Source organism: Musca autumnalis, unplaced genomic scaffold (assembly GCF_047663935.1).
Source record: "Musca autumnalis isolate F117 unplaced genomic scaffold, ASM4766393v1 scaffold_5, whole genome shotgun sequence".
Lineage (NCBI taxonomy): Eukaryota > Metazoa > Arthropoda > Insecta > Diptera > Muscidae > Musca > Musca autumnalis.
In genome coordinates, this window is record NW_027412088.1 from 107,907,879 (window position 1) to 107,920,504 (window position 12,626).

General features: G+C 34.9%; 1 protein-coding gene across 5 annotated transcripts in view; it reads right to left on the reverse strand.

The window, feature by feature from the left end:
* sano (CABIT domain-containing protein serrano) overlaps nt 1-12,626 on the reverse strand; it is a 711,482-nt gene that overhangs the window by 231,366 nt on the left and 467,490 nt on the right. For 3 of the 5 annotated variants that reach the window (XM_073957408.1, XM_073957405.1, XM_073957406.1), the window contains one exon: nt 12,385-12,421. The exons of 1 other annotated variant lie outside the window; for it this stretch is intronic. The gene's annotated coding sequence lies outside the window, so the exon portion shown is untranslated. Of the gene's footprint in view, nt 1-12,384; nt 12,446-12,626 lie in introns of all 5 variants that reach the window. One more of the 5 variants, XM_073957409.1, reaches the window with a different exon arrangement.

Genomic DNA, 12,626 nt, shown 5'->3' on the forward strand with positions numbered 1-12,626 from the left:
ATGCTCACATCAGCTTCAAACGGGAGCTGTACAAAATGGGCCTACAAACAAAAGTTATTATTACACAATGTGGTGTAAAGTATGACGAATTTTATTATCTCCGAATATTTTTTGTGCTTAATTTCGTAACAATAAATCTTTAAACCCCCCATTGCATAAAACAATCCTTTATTAATCTTTAATGGGAATCGGAAAATATCGTATTTAAAGTAGCACCGCATTTATTCACTCACAATCATGCAATTTGTTTTCATATGTAAATTTAATTCACATCATAATGACAAACATACACACAAAATTGGGTAATCCCCAACGATGTCTTCCATCTAAATGTATTACAATTTTGTTTTAATTTCGATTTCCGAAGAAACGAAATTGTGGTGATACACCTCCGCAAGACACAATTTGAGTACGGATCTCAATATAAAGACAAGGTAAATGATGATGATGATGGTGGTGGTGGTGGCGATGGAGTACCACCAGTACACACCCATTTTCATTGTCATAATTATCATCAACAATGCCTACCAAAGACATTGTCACAATGGATCAGTGTTGATCGTCATCATCATCGTCGTCGTCAACCATTTATCCCCACAAGGAAAATGAAATGTAAACGTCCATAAATCAACTTTAATGGCACAATGTGACAATTGCATCGCAATGCAATTCACATTTCATTGAATTGCTTGTAATCATGTAGTGCATATTAATATTCTACGTTTCATTCGGTACTCTGTCTGTCTATCACTCCACAACATGGCTCTGGATGTGCCTGCAGCAAGCACATAGGCGGCGCAGGCGGCCGGAGCAGTAGTTACAGTTAAACGAGTAAATCGATGACACGAACATATAAATGCTTTTTGATTTGATTGCGCTGGCAGAATTATGGCTTAAATCGCCATCGTCACAATTACCATGTTCAAGCACAAAAGGCAAAACAACGTTGGATTACCAGAAACGTCAACGACATATTCAAACAAAATTGAAATATTGCAACGGCATTGTCATCTACAGTTATTATGAATATCAAGGTGGGTTCTGCAATTATGTTCGGTCAGATGTGTCATTTAATTGAGTTTTTTACTTAATCTCTAAAGGGATAGTATAGGAAATCACCTAGGTATAGTTCAAAACTTGGTAAAATCGACTAAAATGTCTCAAAATCATAATTTAAAAAATAAAATTATATTTATGAAATTAAAATAGACTTTGTTCATTCTTCTAGAATAACTCGGCGTGCTTAATTTATATATTTATTATATTATATATATCTTCTATACTTATAAAAGAGTTCAGTAATGATGACTCACTGATTCACTGACTCACTGACTGACTGACTGATAATCAACGCCCAGACAAAACGGCTAAAGCTAGAATCTTGAAATTTTGGGTGAGGGTCACTCTTGGTCCGAAGGTGTCAGATAAGGCTGGATTTTTGGAAATTCGAACTAGAACTGTACTAAAAGTACTAAAAGGTACTAAATATGGTACCCTTTGTATTAGGCAAACGCGAAGAGCTAGAATTCTGAAATTTGGAATTAAGTTCATTGATTAAGAGTTAGAAAGGTGTACCAATTGGTTTTTGAAAAATCGAACTATAAGTGTACGAAAGGTACTAAAAGTTCCTAAATTTAGTACTATTTGGTATTACGTGAACGGATAGAGCTAAAATCTTGAAATTTGGAATGAAAATCAAGGTTTAGAAGATGAGTTGATATAAGGAGGTGGTTTTGAAAATGTGTACTCATGTGTACGAATAGTACTAAATGGTACTAAATTTGGTACAATTTGAATTTGGGCGAACCGATAAAGTTGGAATTCTGAAATTTGGAATTACTATTACTGTTGGAGCGCAGGTTTGAGATATGGAGGTAGTTTTCGAAATTCGTACATATGGGTACGAAAGGTACTAAATAGTACCAAATAAGGTACAAATTGGATTTGGAGGAACGGTTGGAGCTGGAATCCTGAAATTTAGAATTAGGATTACAGTCAGGGTGTAGGATAGAAGTATTTTGGAAATTCGTACTTTTGGGCACGAAAAGTACTAAGTGGTACCAAATTTGGTACAATATGAATTTAAGTGATCGGATAGAGCTGGAATAGTGAAATTTGGAATTAAGATTACTATTGGAGTGTGGGATTGGACACTTTTGGAAATTCGTACTTATGGCAACGAAAAGTACTAAATGGTACCAAATTTGGTACAATTTGGATTTGGGTGATCAGATACATTTGGAATCCTGAAATTCGAAATTAAGATTACTTTTGGAGTGGTGGATAGAGGTAGGTTTGGAAATTCGGACCTATGGGAACAAAAAGTACTAAATGGTACTAAATTTGGTACAATTTGGATTACGGTAATCTGATGCAGCTGTAATTCTGAAATTTGGAATTAAGATTACTGTTGGCGTGTAGGATTGAGATAGTTGTGGATATTCGTACTTTTGGGTACGAATAGTACTAAATAGTACCAAATTTGGTACAATTTGGATTTGGGTGAACGGATATGGCTGAAATTCCGAGATTTGGAATAAGGAGTACTGTTGGAGTGCAGGATTGATAAAGTTTTGGAAATTTTTAATTATGGGTAGGAAAAGTACTAAATAGTACTAAATTTGGTACAATTTAGATTTCAATGATGGGATACATTTGGAATCGTGAAATTCGGAATTAAAATTGCTGTTGGAGTGTTGATAGAGGTAGGTTTGGAAATTCGTACTTTGGATACGAATAGTACTAAATGGTACCCAATTTGGGTTTGAGTTATCGGATGTATCTGGAATTCTGAAATTCGGAATTAAGCTTATTGTTTAAACATAGCACTGAGGTAGTTTTGAAAATTTGTACTTATGTGTACGAAAAGTACTAAATGGTACCAAATCTGGTACAATTTGGATATGGGTGAACGGATATAGCTGGAATCCTGAGATTCGGAATAAGGATTACTGTTGGTAAGTAGGATTGATAAAGTTTTTGAAATGTTTAGTTATGGGTACGATAAGTACTAAATGGTACCAAATTTTAATTTATGGGATCGGATACATTTGGAATCCTGAAATTCGGAATTACGATTACTGTTGGAGTGTTGAAAGAGGAAGGTTTGCAAATTCGTACTTTGGATACGAAAAGTACTAAATGGTATCAAATTTGGTACAATTTGGATTACGGTGATCGGATGCAGCTGTAATCCTGAAATTTGGAATTAAGATTACTGTTGGCGTGTAGCATTGAGGTAGTTGTAGAAATTCGTACTCATGGGTACGAAAGTACTAAATGGTACCAAATTTGGTACAGTTTGCATTTGGGTGAACGGATATAGCTGGAAGCCCGAGATTTGGAATAAGGAGTACTGTTGGAGTGTAGGATTGATAAAGTTTTGGAAATTTGTAGTTATGGGTAGGAAAAGTACTAAATAGTACTAAATTTGGTACAATTTGTATTTCAGTGATAGGATACATTTGGAATCGTGAAATTCGGAGTTAAAATTGATGTTGGAGTTTTGATAGAGGTAGGTTTAGAAATTCGTACTATGGATACGAATAGTACTAAATGGTTCCAAATTTGGATTTGAGTTATCGGATATACCTGGAATCCTGAAATTCGGAATTAAGCTTATTGTTTGAACATAGCACTGAGGTAGTTTTGAAAATTTGTACTTATGTGTACGAAAAGTACTAAATGGTACTAAATTTGGTACAATTTGAATTTCGGTGGTCTGATGTAGCTGCCATACTCAAGTTTGGAATAAAAATCCCTGTTGAATTGTAGGATTGATAAAATTTTGGAAATTTTTAGTTATGGGTAGGAAATGTACTAAATAGTACTAAATTTGGTACAATTTGGGTTTGAGCGAACGGATAGAGTTGGAATCAAGAAATTTGAAATTAAGATCACTGTTGGAGTGTAGGATTGAGATATGGAAGTAGTTTTTGAAATTCGTACTTATGAGTACGAAAAGTACTAAATTTGGTACAATTTGGATTTGAGCGAACGGCTAGAGCTGGAATCTTGAATTTTATAATTAAGATTACTGTTGGGGTGTAGGATTGAGGAAGTTTTGGAAATTCGTACTTATATGTCGAAAACTACTAAACGGTACTAAATTTGGTACAACTTGGATTTGAAAGAACGGGTAGAGCTGGAATCAAGAAATTACGAAAACTACTAAACGGTACTAAATTTGGTACAACCTGGATTTGAGCGAACTTTTGGGTTAGTTTTGGAAATGCGTACTTATGCTTACAAAAAGTACTACATTTTGTACAATTAGGATTTGGCTGAAATTATAGCTCTCGAATCCTAAAATGTGGAATTAGGTACACTTAGGGGTACGAAATGGTTCCATGTATTGGATGAACGGATAGATCTGGATTCGTGGGATTTGGAATTAAGATTACTGTTATCATTTGCTTATATCGTCCGATTTAAGAAATATGTGCAATAAATATACGAAAAGTTGTAAATGGCACAGGATTTGGTACAATTTGTTATTGTGTAAGCGAATTTTGAAATAATAGGAGGAGGTTCGTATTTATGTATTTACATGTAAAGTACTAAATAGTTCTATAATTGGTTTTGGGGGAACAGATATAGCTGGAAATGAGGATGGCGGTTGTTGGGTTAGGCTGTATTTGCACTGAGAACCTCAATATCTCAAAAAATGTGGATTGCTCTTGATGTGTAGGCGTGGTGAAAATCGAACTAAATTTGTACGTATTAGTACACAAAATGTTTCCACCATTCTATATTATATATTGTTTATTTGTTTTGTATATTTAACGCATACGAAGTAGCGGGCACTTTGATAGTAATATATATATTAATATTAATTATATATTTTGAAATATTAATTAATATCAGTGTTTTTTGGGGACAAACCGCCTGGGGACACGTCACGGTAATGAGTATTTTTACTTTGTGACAAATTTTTTTCATATAAATATGCAGAATATTTAATTTTGATTTTCGAGCCTCGTTTAAGGGCATTTTGTTTCACTTATTCCGTTTCTTAGAATTGCAATTTTTTCAATATTTTTAGCCCTAAATGCGTCGGGACACAGAAACAAGTCTTTTCGGAATATTGACCCATATATATTTTTTAATTTCGGCGTAGCTGTTAGAATTAGATTTATGGCAAAAGATTCCTTGCAATTATTTACATTACCATTATTATAGATCTGTTTCAAACTTCAAACATACTAATATTTCAATGAACCACCTTAATATTTGTGGCACATCCATCGATGATGATTAAACATCAATGTCTTTTGTCGTGTCGTTAGTGCAATGTTAATGGGTGTTGATAGCAGGATATGAAAATTGGGATTATAAAACATGGGCTTGACTGACATAGTAAAAAGAATATTAAATCAAAATATGGTATACTCAACCTATAGTGTGTAGACAATAGGTTTGGAAAATTAATGTTTAAGAACTAGTAATTCTTCACTCTTAAGGAAATAGTTCTGAAAATATAGCGATTCTTAATACATAGCTGTAATGGTTTGAGGAACGAAAGAAGGAAATTTCTTCTACTTGAATTAATCCCAAAATATAACTTTCAAACCAACTATTGGAAAATGCAGCCTCCATTGAAACATCTGGCAACGCACAGTGGACGCTGTCATTGGTCCATAGAAATATAGTCAGAGTCAAAAGAAAGTTTACACCTAACATTTTATTTTAAATTTCATTATTTCACTAAATACACATAAAATAAGAATGCATTTTTTAAGGTATTTAGTGGTGAATTAAAATCCAGAAAATATTAGCACTTTCAAGATTCATTAGATACTAAATGAGGATTTAACAAAATAACCCATAATATTACGAGTCAAAAGAAAGTTTACACCCCAGCAACGTGAACGCCTGGTTACATATGCAGCCTCGTCGCCTGGCTTTCTTGCTTGCTTCATTTCTGACATAACAATAAAAGAATAAACAAGTGAGCAAAGGTTATAGTCGGGACGGGGCCGACTACATGATACCCTACACCACTACCCCTAGGGCATCAGCTTTTCACTCGTAAACATTTCTTTTATGGAGATACTAAAGTTTTCACATATCTGGCTTTTATACCAAATGACTCAAGGCGAAAATAATTAATCAGAACATTGGTGGCGTTTTTTATTGGGATAGCTGATACAATTTTGTTATACCCTACACCACTATGTGGGGAGGGTATTATAAGTTGGTGTTGTCCAAAAAGTTTGTAACGCATCGAAATAATGGCCGTAGACCCATACTTATATATACCAAAATGATTGTCTCGACGAGCTGAGTCGATTGGGCTATGTGTGTCCGTCCGTCTGTCCATCTAAACCTTGTAATCACGCTTCAGGTCGCAATTTTGATCGGATCGTCACCAAATTTTGGGTGTTGATGAGGGTCCCGGAGGGGAAGAATCCTATTGATTTTGGTGATGGTCGTATAATATTTAGGGGTCGGAATGGGCAAAAAACTTATTTGGAGCAATAGTTAACATTTTATTTCAAAGCGAATATCTCCGCTTTTGTGTATATTTTGGGTATATCAAAAGCAAAACCTGCTGATGAAAGTAGAAAATATCACCTTTGCAGCGATGTAAATTAGTTTGTCGTAGGTGGTCAAACAACAGTGATATCGCAATAGTCGGTAATGCATCCCATTTGCCGATTTTTTTTTGTAATCACGCTACATGTCGCAATTTTGATCGGATCGTCACGTTTTTTGGGAGTTGATGAGGGCCCCTCAGAGGAAGAAGCCTATTAAGTTTGGTGGTAGTCGGATAATATTCAGGAGTCGGAATAAGCAAAAAGCTTATGTGGAGAAACGTCAACGTGTTTTTTCGTATGCGAATATCTCCGCTTCTTGTAAGAGTACATATTCCAAAAGGAAAGCCCGCCAATGAAAGAAGAAAATATCTCCTTTATATTGATGCAAAGTATGTTGGCGTAAGTGGGCAAACAACCGAGATATCGCAAAAGGCAGTAATATATCCAATCTTTCCATTTTTTGTAATCACGCTACATGTTGGAATTTTGATCGGATAGTCACGAAATTTTGGGTGCCACCGTGGTGCAATGGTATGCACTCCCGCCTTTCACGCAGAAGGTCGGGCGTTCGATTCCCCGGCCAGGCAACATCAAACATTTTTCAACGGTGGCAAAATACCGCTCAGTAATGTTGGCGACATTTTCTGAGTATTTCAGCCTTGAAAAACTTCTCCACAAGTGGTGTCTTAAGACACGCCGTTCGGACTCGGCGATAAACAGTAGGCCCCATATCATTGAGCTAAATATGAATCGGGGTGCACTCATTGATATGAGAGAAGTCTCCCTTGTCCCGTATGGGATGTTGTGGAACAATGTTTTTTTGTTTGTAGTCACGAAATTTTGGGCTAGATGGGGCCCCACAGATGAAGAAACCTATAGCTTTTGGTGATAGTCAGTTAATATTTAGGGGTCGGAATGGGGAAAAACTCATGTGGAGACAAACTTTAATTCTTTGTGAATATATCGGCTTCTAGTAGGGGTATTCCAACGGCAAAGCCTGTCGATATATTACCTTTACATTGGTGTAAAGTAAGTTGGTGAAGGTGGTCAAACAAGGGAGATACCACAACAGTCAGTAATGCATCCAATTCTTCCTTTTTTTGCAATCACGTTACAGGTCGTAATTTTGATCGGATGGTCACGAAATTTTGGTTTGGTGGTAGTCGGATTATATTCCCTAAAAGAAATATTTACCAGTGAAAAGCTTATGCACAGGGGTAGTGGTGTAGGGTATCACATGGTCGGCCCCGTCCCGACTATAGCCTTTGCTCACTTGTTTTTTTTTTCAAACTGGTCTGGCTTAATCCCATTGCTGTTGTTTTAATTTAAAAAAAAAAACAACAAATTTATTACTGGAAAAAGTTTGGCATTTTTCGCCAAGGTGTAAGGTAGGGAAGACTAGCTTCGATCCTCGCCACAGGATCTCATCAGTTCCCTTGTTTCTTGTTTGTGGATATTTTCCACCGAAGTTATTTATCTTTCAACTTTTTACACCCAAACATCAATTGTCAGCTCGAACAAAGAAAAAATTTCAATGCGAAGTTTTTCTTTGGCAACCTCACACAACCCCGACGAATGTGTTTGCAAAACCAACCAAACCATTTCCACTGTTATGTGTCGTTGAATTTCAACGAAGGCAACATAACAAAATGTTTTTAAAACAACAACAATGGGATTAAACCAGACTATTTTGAGAAAACAAAATTGTATCAGCTATCCCAATAAAAAAAAAATCCACCAATGTTCTATTTGAGAAACACAGGCACGGTTTTTATGGTTGGATATGGCTGTGACAAGCTACCAACAACATTTTGTTATGTTGCATTCGTTGAAATTCAACGACACATAACAGTGGAAGAGGTTTGGTTTATTTTGCATACACTTTCGTCTTGTGTGAGGTTGCCAAAGAAAAACTTCTCATTGAAGTTTTTCTTTGTTCACCTTTATATGTACTTGGAGCTGACGATTAATGTTTGGGAATAAAAAGTTTTTTGTTGAAGAAGTTATTGAAAAATAAATTCGGTGGAAAATATCCACAAACAAGAAACAAGGGAACTGATGAAATCCTGTGGCAAGGATCGAAACTTATCTTCCCCGCCTTACCCCTTGGCGAACAATGCCAAACTTTTTCCACTAATAAATTAGTTGTTTAAAAATATTAAAACAACAACAATGGGATTAAGCCAGACTAGACTTTGAAAAATTAATATTTAATTTTATATTTGACTGCGGTCGACATCTACTTGGTACTAATTGAAAGCCTCACTGGTTTTCTTGGTTAGCATTTTACATGTCTTTAATACACCAAATAGAAGCAGACGTATTTGTCATTAAGTTTCATCTCTGGGAATATGTCCAACAGAAGCATAAATTGGAAATTTAGATATCTCAGCGGCTTTTTCAGCATCACAAACATTTCGCCAATTTTGGTAACACAATTCGGAACATTTTTAAGCTCAGAATGTCTTTATTGCTGAGATACTCGACAGTACAATTCAAATAAAAAAGCACAAATTTTTTGTCCACATAAGTTTTTTTGCCCATTCCGACTCTTGAATATTATCCGACTATCACCAAACTCAATATGCTCCTTCCTCTCTGGCAGCCTTATTACCCACCCAAAATTTCGTGACGACCCACAAAGCGGAAATTTGTGTTAAAATTTGATCAAAAGCCCTAGAAAGGTCATTTATAATCGGATTGATATAAAATTTTGCACAAAGCATATCTTCTGTACAAGGGTTAATCCTATAGAAAATAATGAAAATCGGTCCAGATTTAGATGCAGCTTCCATACATTCGCATCTGATATGATATAAAAATGCACCAAAATCACTGAAATTTGACACATGCAACCTTAACCTCAAACAATCGGTACAGTCCCATATACATATATTTCATTCCAAATGTTATTTTTTGAAACTTACTTAAATTCACATGAGAAAAGCCGTGAATATTTCTGAATAATGCAAACATATTTGATAGGTGTTGGTTTAGTATGATAAATAAGAGTCCCGGTTATAAGGCGGAACAAAATTTAGTGTGAGTAAACCTTGCAATTCCATATAAAAATATTTCATATTTTAGTTGAGAAAAATTAGATTTTTTTCGGAATGGCGCAAATATGCGTAATTTTTTATGATTGAATCTGATATTTGAGACTCAAGCGCATAAAACATTAGAAGAAACTATTGTCGGGAAACGACGGGGAAATAGACTTTTTCACTATTGAAATTGTAGAAATCTTAAAAATTATCAAAAAAAAAAAAAAAAAAATTCATAAAGAGGATATGTATCACCATTATTAAAGAGCAAAGATGTAAGATCAATCTGAAAATTTTAAATGCTAATCTTGTTCGGAGACTGTACAAAAACAATAAATCTTGAAAAATATAAATTTTCGCGAAAATAATGTAATTTTAATGTTCACCTAATTTCTTAGTTTTCGCAAATTTAGTTGTTGTTTTCAGTATGGCTGTGTTCAATCGACTGCTGCATCGGATTGGTTAATCTTACAAAGTCGAGGATGGTTATAGCAAATGTAGAAATGTGTCTGGTTGCCTTTTATCAACAGTTTTTTTTTCATAAAAACACGATTTTCATATTTTGAGTTTTGAGCAACTTTAGGCCTATGTTTCCCCTCTGTGCGACCCTATCAAAATTGCGACCTGGATGGATTTCCGATTGTTGCGATTTCTCCGTTGTTTGACTACCTACTCCAATTACTTTGCAATAATGTAAAGGAAATCTTATCTTCTTCCATTGAAAAAATACCATCACGGTGCTTCAAAATACGTTTATAAGATTGGCACAGGTGACGAAGCTCGGATATATGTGTATGAGTCCGAAACAAAACAGCAAATGACCTTGTGGGTCTTCGAAGGTGAGCCAAATCCAACAAAAGTAGTTCATGGAAGAAGCACGTCGAAGCAAATGGTCGCTTGTTTCTTTGGCGAAACTGGTCATGTGGCGACTATTCTACTTGAGCAACGTACGAGGTCAATTCTGAGTGGTACACCATAATTTTTTCCCCGAAGTCTTCGGAGAAATTCGAAAAATGGACATTGTGCACCATGACAATGTGGGCTCTCACATATCGATTCAAACCAGCGCATTTCACCGGGCAAAACGTGGAATTGATGGGTCATCCGCCGTACAGCACAGACTTGACACCCAATTACTTCATTTTTTCGCACATCCAGAAAAAAGGTTTGGTCAACGATTTTCGTCACTGAAACCTTCAATAGCACCTTCTAGCGACGATAATCGTTGAACAAAAACCATATTTTGGAGGTGTCGTAAACCGAGTGAAAAAAGCATCGACAATAAGTTTGACCGCTTACGCCTCATGTCTATATCAGGGACGTAGTCAGAAATGTATCTCGACACCGTCTCAGATTTCAAATGATTATTTGATTTTGGTGTAGATCGCTAAGATCGAAAAATATTTAGTTATCAAAATTAACTAAATTTTTTGCATGGAATTCCGATGCATTTTCCTTTTGTCTTGACCGGTTTTTTACACACGGTAGTCCTTTTTTGAGAGAATGACATCTCACTTGCTAATTGAAATAACTTATCTTTCAATGGATCTTTGGACCAAATATTTTGGCGGTTTTGGGTAATCTCTTTCGGAAGGTCATAACTTTTGAAATAATATGTGATTTCGATGGATGGATGGATTCATTTTAATAGGACCTCTGTTGTATTGTGATAACATCCTGCTCTCACAAAATATACATTTTCATAGCTCTCCTCAACAAGTTTTATGTTCATTTTATACAAATTTATTTGTATAACGAAAATAGCAAAATTTGTTTACCAAAGCTAAAGTCGTACAACATGATTATATTTTTGCGTTCTGTTGTGGTTTGAAAATTATTAATTTTTTTTTTTTTAATTCTAATTTACATATCATCATTATTATTTCTAATAATACCACGCAAAGATGATGAATTCATAAATTTCCTTTAACACATCAACACATGACAGACACTCGATGTCCAACCGCACTTCAATATTAGCCACGATTTATTTGATCATAAATTTCTTATTATTATCTATGACAACTATTACCGCATGTTAACGTTGTTCGCTTACACGCCGTCCGTCGTCTTCCAATGGAGTAGAAATTATTATGTGGAAGAAGATTGACAGAAATCTGTCAGGGTATTGATAGGTGTCTCCACACTTGTTTTTTTTGTGTTATGTGGTATTGGCAGGTGTTTTTAGCCTCAACAAGTATGGATGTGCATTTTTATATAGGGGCGTTACATGAGCACGAATTGAATATGCGGAGAATTTTAATTTAATACTCATAAATATTTTTTTTTTCAATTTTCGTAAATCAGTGACGTGGGGAAAAAAATAATAACGAAGAACTTCCGCTTTTGGACAAAGAAAAAAGAATATCTAAAGAAACATTCAACAAGAGGAACTTTCGGATCTCCAAAATGATTTTTGCAAGACATAACTCTAATACTTTGGTGTGCCGCTATTTTACTTTTTCAATTAAGATCAGTTGTGGAGTACTAAAAAAGAATATCTAAAGAAACATTCAACAAGAGGAACTTTCGGATCTCCAAAATGATTTTTGCAAGACATAACTCTAATACTTTGATGTGCCGCTATTTTACTTTTTCAATTAAGATCAGTTGTGGAGTACTAATATTCATATTACAATATTCATAATGAACAGTTGTTTTTCATTCATGGGGCTACCTAATTAATTTTACAATTATAAAAACAGCTCGTATATTTTACACATTTCATTACATACTACACCTAAAAAAATTAAAATTTCATGTCGTGTCACTGTGATTAAAAATTCATTGATAACACTTACCTTAACAGCTTGTGTGGACGACAGACTGGCTCCTTGGCTAGAACGATAAAAAATGTTATAACTAACAAAATAAATGTTATTATTCAAAGAAACTACTATAAAGCTAATAAACTTTTAATGTCTGTTGTAAAAATTCAATTTAACAAAAAACTAATTAATAAATACCCCAAGGTGTCCGACTTCAAGCCAATGCTGACGTTTCAACTAGAAGCTTATTGGAAATGCATAAACATACAGCTAGT